The following is a 14,585-nucleotide window of genomic DNA, read 5'->3' as shown; positions in this document are numbered from 1 at the left end:
TGGCTTCATTTCAAGCCTTTTCACAACAAACCCCAGGGCTATGTCAGATTTATCTGAAAATTTTCTCATAAAAAAAAGTACAAACCAAACAAATCCCATGTTAGGAGACGCCCACTGATATAAACAGCTGCTCTCAAGCACTGGATTCAAACCTGCCCCCACCAAACTTTCTTTCTTTCCTTCTTCCTTTCTTTCTTTTATGGTTACAGAATTAAGTGTTCCTGTATATATCGTCCTGCTACAAGGTTGCTCAGGGTAAAGAAAATCTCGTATTATCACAATATAAAACTAGTAGTCTCGTTAGATGACATTTCATATGGGTAAACTTTATGACCCAGAATTTTTACCACCTTATTCTCAAGGACCTTTCTCACAATGGCCGTAATTATACTGTGCTGTATACTGCAAAGATATTGAGCGAAAGCAACAGATGGTGACTTTGTATGGTGCATGAAAAACAACATTAAGTAATTTGGTTTACTTTCAATTGTTTAAAAATCAGCCAGTCTTGCTTTCCGCATTAGTTCAGCTCTGCTATAAAACAATCTGCTCTCTCATTTATCTGTTTTTGTCAGTTGAATAAATAATATTCTCTTAATGATGTTTCCAACGGCAAGTGTTTGTGAGTCCTATGGAGGTCTATAGATGTCTATGCAGGGTGAGAAAGGTGAGCTTATGGGCCAGTTTTCCAAAGGTTACTGATATCTCAGCTGTGTTCGATGAGACTGGAGAAAACTGAATATATTAGGAGAATTTTATTCATGAGACATGAATAATAGAAAAATGCACATATCCATTTCAAATAAGTGCATACTGACATGCTTTATTGACCGTTAAAAATATGATGGCTCACCTCTGTGCACACAGACACACAGAGGTGAGGTAAGGTTGAGGTGAGATCATATGTTTACCTCAGACTCCATCCCAAAGGAAATAGTAGAGCTGCTACACACTATAATGAGGAAATACTATGGTATCCAGCTGATTACTGCAGTCTCTGATGCATCCTAATACAACTTTTCACCCTGTATAAAACATCACATCATAAAAGAAACATCATTGGCACTAATTACGATGTGATGACATCAAGCCTTTGGGATAAGCCTCACATGCTGGTTCTAATTGCAATAATTCTCACATATGGCCGGTGCTCTAAAATGAATCAATGTTTCTGTTTAAACATCAGGTAAATAGTTTGATGGCAGTCTGTCAGTGTAAATTAGCTAATGCATCCAGTGAATGTTAAATTAGAGTAAACCAGCTGCCAGTTGTTTATCGTTAAAATAAATGAGGTACACGCTATCTTAAGGTTAATTATGATACATCTCGAACCGAAACATTCATGCAGATACGCAGCTGGAATTCTCAAAAAACAGAAAAACAACCAGAGTGAATCATTCATGTGCATAAAAGAATTATAGGCTGACAGTAATGTCAGTGAATCTCATGAAATGTGTCAAGAACATCAAAAGGAAGAAATAATAAACTATTTGTTGCAATGTGATATTACTTGCACACAAAACTACATAAAAATATTTTTTATCAGGTACAATCTTGAATATTAACCTCATTACTGTATTGCTAAAAAGATTATATTTATTTACTATATTATATTAAATATATATATTATTTAATATATTTATTTTAATAATTTGTAACAAATAATTAAAATATTATATTATATTTTATATTATTATATTATTTTATATTTTTTTATATTATTATATTTTAAAAATAATTAAAATATATTAAATAAATTATATATTTAAATCAATGTATTACAGTAATGAATGCTAAATATTTAATATTACTTATTTATTCTATTTAAAATCTAATATATGGATGGATTAAAATAACGAGAACATTGTCATTAAATGCTGAATGCTGAATTGACATTATAATTACCTAAAAAAGGTAAAATACGTATATTCTCTTTGATTTTAGGGCAAAACATGTTCTTGTTGGCTTCGCCCCGGTAAATGTAAGAAGTCTTTCTGTGTTCTCATACACACACAGAATATTGGAGTACAGCTGAGCATGTGAGAGCCAGAGAGTGACAAAGACCAGACATGAAGGGCAGAAACAGACTACTAGAGTAAAGAGAAACAGAGGGTGGGCAGATGGATGACACTGAAAAAAAAAAACAGCAGAGGAAACAAAACAAGAACAGAGAAAAGGTGAGAGACAGAGGGCAAGATATAGTGGAGACGCAGAAAGATGTATTGCATTGAAAGAGAGCAAGAGACAGAGAGAAAGGGGGTTGAGAACAGTGCGAAGAAAGAAGGGAAAAGCAAATGAAGTCCACAGAGGGAGAGCTGGGAAGGGAGAGGAAGTTCTCTGCGGACACAGATGAGGTCATATTTATTAATAACACCCCTACTAATACAAACAGGCAGGCCAGGGTGTGCAGAGACGGGGATCATTTTAATGGGACAATATGCACATGTAAGCATGTGTGTGTGTACCCGTGTTCCCCTGTGTATGTGTATGTGTGTAAAAGTTTGTTTAGTAGGACACGTTGACCCTGATATAACTCAGCAGAGCTGATCTGTCAGAGAACACTGCATAGAGAACAGAAAGAAAGAAAGACGGGGAGAGAGACTGAAAAATAGAGGTTACGCAGGGCCATGGTGGTGGTTGGGAGCTTGGATGGATTAGAGGCACATCTGTCAAAAGCTAACAGAAACAGAGAGAGAGACACACACACAGAGAGAGAGAGAGAGTAACTCATATACTGCTGTCTTACTGCCAACTGCACATTTTACCACTGTGATTAGGGATGCCAAAAGTAACGGTACTTCGGTACCAAGTCGACACTAAAATAAAACAAGACACTAGTCTTTCTACAGTATCTGTAGTACCACATAACGACTCCAAACAGTCACTTGCATGCATTCTCTGGGAGAGCTCAACCATATATATATATATATATATATATATATATATATATATACACACACACACACACACACACGCTCACCGGTCACTTTATTATATACACCTTGCTAGTAATGGGTTGCTAGCACTAGTGTTGTCAAAAGTACCGACTTCGATACAAAGTCGATACTGAAATTGTAAAATGTTATGCTTTGAGCGCCGTTGAGTGGATTTGCAAACACCTCTGATTGTGTTCACGCGCTCATCAGATATGGCTATAATGATCAACGCTTCAAAAACATTTGGTAAATAGACATCAATGACGCTCTTCACTGAGTGCTTATACAGATGATAGACACCTGCTTTCAAACGCTCCCGCTTTCAATACGCCATCATATTCAAACACTTTTGTGTGCTTTCAAATGCTCACGTGCATTGATCATTGTAGCCAATCACAGACATATATGTTGAGCATGTGAACACAATGACCAATCAGAGGTGTTTACGAATCCGCTCAACAGCACTCAAAGTGTCACATTATTAAAATTACAGTATCGACTTGGTATCGAAGTTGGTACTTTGGACAACACTAGCTAGCACCCATTTTACTTTAATTCTTCGTGGCATAGGTTCAACAAGGTTCTGGAAACTTTCCTCAGAGATTTTGGCCCATATTGTCATGATAGCATCACACGGTTGCTGCAGATGGCTGCACGTCCATGATGCGGATCTCTGTTCCATCACGTCCCAAAGGTGCTCCATTAGATTGAGATCTGGGGACTGTGGAGGCCATTTGAGTATAGTAAACTCATTGTCATGTCCAAGAAACTTGACATTGGCTTGAGATGATTTGAGCTTTGTGACATGGTGCGTTATCTTGCTGGAAGTGGCCATCAGAAGATGGTTCACTGTGGTCATACAGGGATGGACATGGTCAGCAACAATACTCAGGTAGGCAGTGGCATTGAAACGATGCTCAATTGGTACAAAGGGGCCAAGAAAATATCCCCCACACTCTTACACCATTCCATTACCACTAGCATCCTGAACCAGGCAACGTTTTTCCAGTCTTTCCAGTTCTTAGCTGACAGGAGTGGCACCCGGTGTGGTCTTCTGCTGCTGTAGCCCATCAGCTTCAAGGTTCGACGTGTTGTGTGTTCAGAAATGCTCTTCTGCAGACCTTGTGGTTAACAAGTGGTTATTTGAGTTACTATTGCCTTTCTATCAGCTTGAACCAGTCTAGCCATTCTCCTCTGACATCAACTAGGCATAACAGCTTTTACATCACAGCTCTAAAAATGCTTGCTAATGGCACTGTCCACTATGGTGCACTTGCACTATTGGGGCCTTTGCTGAAGCATGTCCGTGAAGTCCACAAGAACACAAGGAACACCTCGATGCCACCACTGGTCCAGACCCAACAGTCCATGTAAAGTGTTCTTCCCCTGGTATTGATTACTGAAATTTTGATATCATGTCAACCAATAGTACATCAGATTTCCAGCAAGCTCACATGAAGTCTAGCTACTCAAAGCCAGTGACCACTACAACAATCTAACCTACCACTAAAGGCTGTGTATCTCACTCTTTTTATTTTCAAGAGACTCTCAGTAGATAAGTATTGAAACTCTATCTCTCTGCTCTATAGGGTTGCTAGTCCTGACTTCTTTCTGGTAATGGATCTCTAATAGGTAAAGAGCTAAGAAAGTGGAAGCGGAGGCCCCTTTTCTGTTCTACTCAGCGGAACCTAAGCAGACGCTCTCAAGCCCTCTCTGGCCTCGATCTAAATTCATTTAGAACCACTTTCGGTCAACGGTCAGCTAATAAACTGCTGGTAAATGTTGCTAAGTTTAAAAGCCGCTATTAAAATCCGCAACGGACCCAGAGCCAATCAATGACTGTGAAATCCTTCAGTGCAGCTAGCTCACGTCGCGCTTCGTGCGCATCTTTAAATTGATGCGTTCAGGGTGCAAAGTGATTTGGTTACAGGCGATTTGGCACTTTCAAATGAGAATATATTTTCCGTTAAGGGGTGGAAGGAAAATAACATTTTAGAGAGGCATGAAGACACACAAAGAGAGATGAGAGAGAAGGGAAAGATGGGGAGAATTACGCCACCGGGGTGGCCGGGGGTCAGTGCCATGAAGAGAAAAACAAAAGAAAGAGGAAAAACCAGCAGAGAAGAGAGGTCTCCTCCTGAGAGGATGCAGGCCACCTGTGCAGCATCCTTGATTACACTAGTAAAAAGTGAAGCCACACACACATACACACCATCAGTCAAACTAAAAACAGACATACAAATCCAAATGCCATTCTCCAAACAAAATCTGTGAGCTTTGCAACAGGTTAAGCAAGACAAATGAGATATACTGATATAGAATATGTATGTTTATGTATATTATTACAATTAGCACTCTGGAATTGGTAAATTCTGACATTCTGTGGTCAAATATTCTTGTAAACTAAAATTTGTCCCAGGATACCAATTCATACTTTTCACATGACGTCACACACTTATAAAACAAGGCTTTCCTCCATTGCCCGGCAGTGATTTTTACCAGGTTTGTACAAAGTACTAATGAAGTAAGACTGTAATATTAAAAGACCAAATTCAATATACAACTTATTGATGATGCATTCTATGTGCAGGCAAGCAGATGAACCCAGAATATAAACGGAACACCCAGTTTCCCATTAAGAGTTTTCCCATAGAAAACCATTTTAAAGAAAACACTTAACCATTTAACACACTGAGTTCATATTCTGGGCTTATCTCGCCTGTATATGGTATTCAACATAAATAAGTTGTATACTGAATTTGGTCCTTTAATATCACTGTTTTAGTACATTAAGACGCTTTAAGTGTTTTCACGTTAAGCGTTTTAGAACGTTTCGCTGTTTTTAGTGACTGAAGTACTGCAGTAGGTGTTGGATATGGATCATGGATGCCCAAAACTTGCATTTTATTCACATATTTTTGACAGGCAAAATTGACAGGCCTGTAATGCAGTTTTATGCCTGGTCACGTGGCTGAAAACTAAGATTGTGCTAATTTCAAATATCTTGTATCACTCCACAGTCTGTTTATTTTCATATAATTAAAATAATCTCAACCCAAATAAGTAAAATAAACAGCCAGCATAACACAGGAAATATTTTTTTTTACGAGTTACGAAACCAAAAAATTCTATTTCAAATAAATGCTGTTATTTTGAACATTATTATTATCAAAGAATCTATATCGTGCATCCCTAAAAATAGCAGCATCCCTACAGAAACACCGGCACTTACATTCCATCAATACTCCAGGACACATGATCCATTCAATCAATGCACATCATCATTTCTGTGATATACAATCCAGCATTAATATGTAAGTCATACCTGTATCTCCAGGTACATATTAATGGAGTGAAGCGCTGCAGATTAGCCACGACAGCCCTGAGCACAGCTTAACCCACAACAATAACCACACACACAATACTGCTTTGTTAACGCTGGGAGGGGATCCCCACCACCATAACAATACAAGTGCACACACAGCGTCACACGGCGATCACAACCACAACAGCCATGAGACTCGCTCAGTCAGACACACACCTACACGCACAGCAAGTGTTTTAATGGTAAGCCTGCGTTATTAATTAAATAAAAGCTCCCTGAGGGAGAGGAGGGGGTGTGTGGATTGTGTGAATTTAATCAGCACACATTCAATAACAGCATCAGAAGGCTGGATGGGCAGAGAGAGAAAGACAGAGTGGTAATGTCACGCTGTGTTGCAGTAGCGCACTCTTTTTTCAGCTTGTGGCACGATGCGATGCAACAGAACTTGATCACATTAGTGAAATCATAATGAGTGGTTTAAACTAGATCGCATTATAATCAACAATACAGTCTACACTGCAAGCGAGCAGTGCAATGCAACAAAACTAGACCGCACCTATTTTAATCAACAAAGTAGTCTATAGGGCAATTGAGGGTTGATGAAATTAAAAATAAAACACTAAAAACTAAAATCAATCCTTTTAAATGCCACAAGTAAATTTTGGCATCACAACATTATAATGCACAGTAAAAAAAGAAAAAAACATCTTGCGATTTGATTAAGATTTTTATGAAATTATTAGTGTTTTTAAAGATTCATTTTAAGTGAGTGTTAGATGACGGCAAAGGTATCTAAAAGTAAAAATAGAGAAAATGAGTGTAACCCCTCCTGATTGAACCACCTGCTCTGAGCGGGACTCGAACCCAGTTCCGCCGGCATGGGAGTCGGCCGCTTTAACAAGGAGGCTAAAGACTGCAGTCTCTAGTGTCAGTCGGTAGAGCGCCTCTTGAGTTCAGAGGAGTGAGGTTTACATGCACAGCTCCTACTAATCTACATCTGTTACACTCACCCCCCTAAACCTCACTCCCATCTGGGTCATGGCACCAACGTAACCCCTCCTGTTCGAACCGCCCACTCTAAGTTGGACTCGAACCCGGGTCCGCCGGCATGGGAGTCGGGCACTCTAACAAGGAGGCTACAGACTCACTCCCATCCGGGTCACGGCACCAATGTAGCCCCTCCTGTTCGAACCACCCACTCTAAACGCGGCACTCAAACCCGGGTCCGCTGGCATGGGAATCGGACACTCTAACAAGGAAGTTTACACGCACAACTCCTACTAGACTATGTCTGTTACATGAGCACACATACTGAAGAATACAATAATGGATTGTAAAAAATATCTGATATCCACCATTATCCAGTACAGAGCCCCTAAAGGGACATGGTGATTCAAAAAAATATGAGATGTGAGGAAAATGTATATTTCAAAGTTTTTGTGTCCTCTCACAAATGTTTTGCATTCCCCTGATAAACTTTGCATTTGTTTGCAAAATGTTTGCATTCCCCCAAGAAACTTTAACGCAAAAGTTTTGCGAGAAAACTAAAGAGATGCTTTATTTATTTTCTCATGCGTGATGGAGCCATGGCTTACCAAGGGGGTTTTCTCTCTCTTTCTCTTTCTTTTTGTGAGGGAACGCAAGTTTCTTAAGGGAAATTTTAAAAAAAGATATAAGCTGGTTGCCAAAACAGTCAGATATAGTCAACAATATCAGAAACGGATATAGTTGGTATTCGGCATCAAGTCCTGCAGTGTAAATGCGGCCTAAAACCAACTTAGGTTTGCAATACTTCTGGGAAACGCAGCCCAGGTCAAATAGTCATGCACCAAAAAACATACTGGTTCAGAAATCAAAATTCTGTTGATACATACTTTACCAGGTCTGTTTGTAGATGATTTATACAGTGTGGTAAATGGCCTAGAAGGTGTTTGCAACTCTGAATCTAGATGCAGACACGCTCGGATTCAGATGAAAGATTTACATTCTGGCCCCTAAGTTCTAATTTATTCATTAGAGCGCCACCTTGTGTCCAATTCTAACAAAATCTGATAGACAAGAGTCATATAGAAATCCTGCACGTATATGCCAAGTTTACGACTTTGGGGGACAACTGTATTGGTCCCATTACAATTAACACGACAGCCTACACCGCAAACACACATTTGTGAGGTAATAATGGCAGCCATGCAATTTTGTTTCTTTGTGTTGCTCTTTCACAGCGTGGATGGCGTATTTGTGGGATGTAGGAAAAGAGAAAGGGCAGAAAGGTATCCATGGGACCTGGTCTGTTTCTCCCACCCGTCTTTCTCCATTATCCGTCAACCTCTTTTAAAGAGATGCTTTATTGATTTTCTCATGCGTGGTAGAGCCATGGCTTACCAGGGGGGTTTTCTCTCTCTCTCTCTCTCTCTCTCTATCTCAGTTTCTCTCTCTCTTTTTCTCCGCCTGTTTCGAAGTGCTGCTATACAATCATAATAAAAAAGAGTTTTTCTCTCTATGGCTGCCTTTTTTTTCTGAGAAGGAACTTTGCTTAATAGGCGCAAAAAATAAGCTCCTAGATAAACTGTTCCATGTGTGTTGGAGAGGTGAGAGAGAGAGAGCAAGGCAAAGGAAAAGAGAGAAGGAGCAGGCAGCACGTGGAAAGGGTCTATTACAAACACACAGGAGCACTCGGCATGAGGATCCAAGGGAAAAAAGACTCACTGGAGGGAAAAGAGATGGAGAGAGGAGCAGAAAGGGAAGGAGTGACTGAGGAGATTGATGCTGTATTTGCTGTCTGCTGGTTTGCCGTTATCTCTGTTTCTCAGGTCCAGAGTTTATGGGTGCTCCCATGCTTTGCTCCTCTCTCTCTCGCCTCTTCTGGAAAGAAATTCTCAGTTTTCATTTAAAGTACTTTACATACTATATTGCCAAAGCACCAATATGAAAAGGAGAGAGAAAAAATGGAATAAAAAATGAAACATTAGAAAAATAAAATCTTAAAATATAATATTAGGCAAATAAGACAAAACAAAATAAAATAAAACATAGAATAAAACTAAATTAAATTTAAAGGGGTCCTTGATAATTTCATTTTTTAAACTTTATTTAGTGTGTAATGTTGCTGTTTGAGCATAAACAACATCTGCAAAGTTGCTCAAAGTTCAATGCAAAGGGAGATATTTTCTTTAACAGAAATCGCTTTTTAAGGACTACAAAAAATGAGGGTTCATTTTGGCTGCGTGAGATTCTCCAGCTTTGTTGTTGTTGAGCAACTGAAGCGCACTGTTAAAGCTCCGTAATCTTCCGGAAAGCGGGCAGAAGCAGCAGCTCATTTGCATTTAAAGGGACACACACACACAAACAGCGGGTTTTTGCTCACACCCAAACAGGGGCAAATTTGACAAGCTATAATAAATGATCTGTGGAGTATTTTGAGCTGAAACTTCACAGACACATTCTGGGGACACCAGAGCCCTTTTAAGTAAAACAAAAATGATAAATAAAAAAATAAAATAAAATAGCACGGAACAAAGACAGAATGAACATTACAAGAATAAGAATGAACATTACAAGAACATTACAAAAATCAAAATTCTGTCATTATTTACTCATCCTCATGTCATTCCAAACACATCACATGACTTTATGAGGAATATCCTGGCCACTCTTTTCCATACAGTGAATAAAGACTGGGGCTGTCAAACTTCAAAATGACAAAAAAGCTCCATAAAAGTATCCGGTTCCATGGAAGAAATAAAGTCATACAGGTTTGGAACAACATGAGGGTGAATAAATAATGACAGATTTTGCTCATTTCTGGCTGAACTATTGCTTTAAGAATTCTCTCTTGCACAGACAACTTGAATATGATGATCGCAGTGGTTTCTGAGGGTGTACAGCTCAAATATGAATTTTGCAGATGCATATCTATCCTCCCCCAGTAGCATTTGCATTTGATTTCTCTTTCTTGCTGATTTTATATCAGCTCTCTGCCCTCCATGCTGTCTCTATCTGCATTAGTCTATCTCTCTGAGTGACAGAGCTAGTGTGGCGGCGTGTGAGAGGCGCAGCAGGAGGTGTGCAGCATGTAGCGAACCAGGGTTAAAGGTTGTCCTGCAGAAGATGGGGGAGGGTGAAGGGCTAAGCTTTCGCACACACCGCCTCACCAGGGTCTAATGGTCCAACAGCCTCGCTATTGTTACTCCATCCTGTGGGTCTTGCACATCTGGGGGGGGATCTGCTTTGGGGATCAAGCTGTAGAAATGGGCAGAGGAACCCGCCTTACACCAGGAGGCAGCGGTGTTGGGGTGGTCCGGGCCTGTGCGTACTTTTTGCGAACGTATCTCCCGAGGGAAGGGGGAGGGTTAAGGGAAGGGGGCCGAGGCCAGCTGTGGAGCTGTTTCCCTGGCTCTGTTTCTGCCCCAATGGCAACACACAGCCACTTTTATTGTGTGTGTGAATGCTGGTGTGCTTGACTGTTTGTTCCTCTGGTGTTTCCTGCTGCTAACGATTCAATCTTCAAGTCACACGGGAAGGAATTATGTTAAAGGGCGAAACAATGCCAAAATGAGTTAGAATGCTACATTTTCTAAAGAAACATTGCCCCAAAACATGTTGCTGCACTGCAAAACGCCTGCAATGTTGTGCGTGGTTGAAAGGGCATCGCTATTGCTAAGATTGCTAGGGTTCTGCTAAGTGGTTTCTTACTGAAAAAAGTCTATCCAATGTAGATATCTGAAGTCTACAGACACACAAACAAAAATCTAATCTAACTGCTTAAACGAAACAACATTGGATCCCACTAAATTGCAAATTGAGTAAATTGTTTATTCTTGACATTTTATTTAGACTTTTTTCTTGAAATGTAATGATTTTTTTTCTCAAAACACAACAACTTTATTTAATGAGTTTACTGTTGACATTTTATTTCAATTTTCAAAGTTTTTTCTCAAAACACGACTTTATTCTTGAAATTTAATAATTTTATTCTCAACATTGTATTTTGACTTTTTTTTCGAAATTTAACGAGTTTAATCTCGCATTATAATGACTTTAATCTCGAGATGGTTTTATTGTTTTATTATTGCTCGGCCTTAATCCTCTTCCATAGAATATGGCTATAAAATAATGCTAATAATAACACTATTATTATTATTATTACTAAATAAAAACAAAAGAAATATTACCATAGTACTATTTCACTGCAGAGCTGAAGTTTAAGTTCAGCAGCATTTACTGTGAACCGAAACCGCTCTGAGATGCTGTAAACACCGGCGAATAATAAGTGTTTTATTATCATTAATCGTGCAGCCCATTGCACAAATGGTGTGGGATGAGTTGTGTACTTAAGTTTAATGCCTAGGCTTAAGGGTTTGTCCACAACCTAGCACCACTAATAATACGAACTGCAAAGGCTGAACAACCCCAAACTGCTTATTTGTGCAGATGGGCTTAAAACACTGCAATGTTCACATTACAGCCCAAACTGAATTGAGTACCAAATACTCTCTGAAACTAGCCAGAGATTTCATCGTTCCAACTCCATTGTGTGCAACAATACACTTAAGCAAATACATTTGGCTTTTGGGGAGAAAAAACAGCCATTAATTCCAGGCAAAGGGGGATATGAAGCACCCAAACCAGATGTAAGCTCAGTAAACAACCTGAGCTCAATATGCATTAGGGCAAACATCTGTTAGGAACGCACGAGTAGAAGAGAGCGAGAGACAGAAAAGAGCAGCGAGGGAGGAGAAAAGCTGCACTTGCTCAAAGCAAAAGCACAGACATGTGATTGCGCTTCTAAATAACATTTCTGTAAACACAATTTCCAAAAGGACATTTGGAACTGACTCACACAAAAGGAAATCATTGACCGCCCGTTTTAATGCAGTTCAGCTCCTACCTGTGGCTGCCAGGCTTTGAATGGCGAAAAACAAAACAGATGACCCTAATTTTGGGATAGATTGGAAGAAAAGCCATGCAAACACAAATGCATACATTCACTCTCATACATATACAACAAATGCACAGCTTGAAAAAATCACTAGCAGAGCCTACGGGGAAGGACACTAAAATAGCAGATGGTCGATACTGGTCATTTGCTAGCAAACGAGAGGGCCTACGCTCTACACCTTTCCCCTCTGCGCGGCCTCCATATGCAGCTCATAAAAGACACGCAAAACTGGCCTGATGGATCCATCTCAGCACCAGGAAAACGAGCCTCAGGGCAGGAGGAGGAAAACGAGGTGAAGGAACGCTACCGAAAACGAAATTTATGGGCCGATGAGGTATAACATGCATTTCAAAGGGATAGTTCATGAAAAATTTTGTCATCACTTATTCACCCTCATTTTGTTTGAACACAAACAAAGATATTTCGAAGGCTGTATTAATCTGTACAATGAAAGTCAGTGGGGTTCAAAACAACAATGGACCCCACTGAGTTTCTTTGTATGGAGTAAGCATTGTCTTCAGCAGTGTTGTTATTATTAAAGGGTTAGTTCACCAAAAAATAAAAATTCTGTCATTAATTACTCACCCTCATGTCGTTCCACATCCGTAAGACCTTCATTCATCTTTGCAACACAAATTAAGATATTTTTGATAAAATCTGTTGGCTCAGTGAGCCCTCCATTGCCAGCAAGATAATTAACACTTTCAGATGGCCAGAAAGCTACTAAAGACATATTTTAAACAGTTCATGTGAGTACAGTGGTTCAACCTTAATGTTATGAAGTGACGAGAATACTTTTCGTGCACCAAAAAAACAAAATAACAACTTTATTTAACAATATCTAGTGATGGGCGTTTTCAAAACACTGCTTTGTGAAGCTTCGAAGCTTTACGAATCTTCTGTTTCGAATCAGTGGTTCGGAGCGTGTATCAAACTGCCAAAGTCACGTGATTTCAGTAAACAAGGCTTCGTTATGTCATAAGTGTTTCGAAATTTCAATGGTTCACCACTGGGGGGCATGACTTTTTGATACACGGTCCGAACCACTGATTCGAAACAAAAGATTCGTAAAGCTTTGAAGCTTCATGAAGCAGTGTTTTGAACTCGCCCATCAGTAGATATTGTTGAATAAAGTCGTTATTTTGTTTTTTTGGCGCACAAAAAGTATTCTCAACGCTTCATAACATTAAGGTTGAACCACTGTAGTCACATGAACGGTTTTAAATTTGTCTTAGCTTTCTGGGCATCTGAAAGTGTTAATTATCTTAATGGCAATGGAGGCCTCACTGAGCCATCGGATTTTATCAAAAATATCTTTATTTGTGTTCCGAAGATGAATGAAGGTCTTATGGGTGTGGAACGACATGAGGGTGAGTAATTAATGACAGAATTTTCATTTTTGGGTGAACTTACCTTTTAACTAAAACTATTAAAAATAGTTTTATAATAGCTGATAGCTGAAATAAAATAAAATACAGCTGAAATAAAATAAAATAAAATATGAGGAGCTTAAGCCGAAAAAAACAACTGAAATAAAAATGACAAATTTAGCCTTCGCAACTAATTTAAATTAAGTTTAAGTACTAAAATTACTAAAACTGAAGTAAAAATAAATTAAAGCTATATAAATATTTAAAAAACAACATCTAATAAAAGCACAAAACAAAATGACTGAAACTTAAACTAAAATCTAAAATAGCTCATAAAAATACTGAAATAACACTGGTCTGCAGAAGAAATAAAGTTACAGAGATTTAGAATGACACAAGAGAGAAAATGATAACAGAATTTTCATTTTTGGATGAACTCTCTGTTTAAATGTTTGTCTATCGAAACTTGATTTTTCTAAAACAGTCAAGCCTGTATCACTTTCACAGCTCTGTGCAGATGTGTTTCTCCACCTCTGGCCCACAGCTGCGCACACACAGGCAAACACACACACACACACACACACACAAGAGGCATCACATCATTCCAATATGTGTAAACACACTGGGGGATGGTGGAAAGAAGCACTACCCTTAACACAAATGCACACAAGCTGCCCTTCCATCCACACACACTCACAAAAACACGCGCAATCTCTTCTATATTTGCAGTGCTGCTCTTAAAACACTCTTCCCCATCCTCTTATCTAAACATCACCCATGTCCATCCCCAGCCCCTGCTGTTTTCACTCACCCCTCTCACCAGACAAGCCGTCCTCCTGTGTCCACTCCAGATCACGGACTCGCCTTGACTGCATGACCTCTCTCCACTTTTACACATCACTCCTGAGACTCCTGGAGTACCATTGCGCTCATTACAAATACAGGTGGAAGCCAAACAGAGAGACTAACTAGAGGCAGAGAGGAAATGGCATATAGGAGCGCACACTGATAGAGAA

At 39.3% G+C, this 14,585-nt stretch overlaps 1 protein-coding gene across 2 annotated transcripts in view; it reads right to left on the bottom strand.

The window, feature by feature from the left end:
* Positions 1-14,585, bottom strand: part of sema4c (sema domain, immunoglobulin domain (Ig), transmembrane domain (TM) and short cytoplasmic domain, (semaphorin) 4C) — a 208,532-nt gene that overhangs the window by 44,643 nt on the left and 149,304 nt on the right. The gene's annotated exons all lie outside the window — the stretch shown is intronic.

This window comes from Ctenopharyngodon idella, chromosome 5 (assembly GCF_019924925.1).
Source record: "Ctenopharyngodon idella isolate HZGC_01 chromosome 5, HZGC01, whole genome shotgun sequence".
NCBI lineage: Eukaryota > Metazoa > Chordata > Actinopteri > Cypriniformes > Xenocyprididae > Ctenopharyngodon > Ctenopharyngodon idella.
Note: the sequence above shows the minus strand (reverse complement) of the source record. Positions and strands in the feature narration are given on the sequence as shown.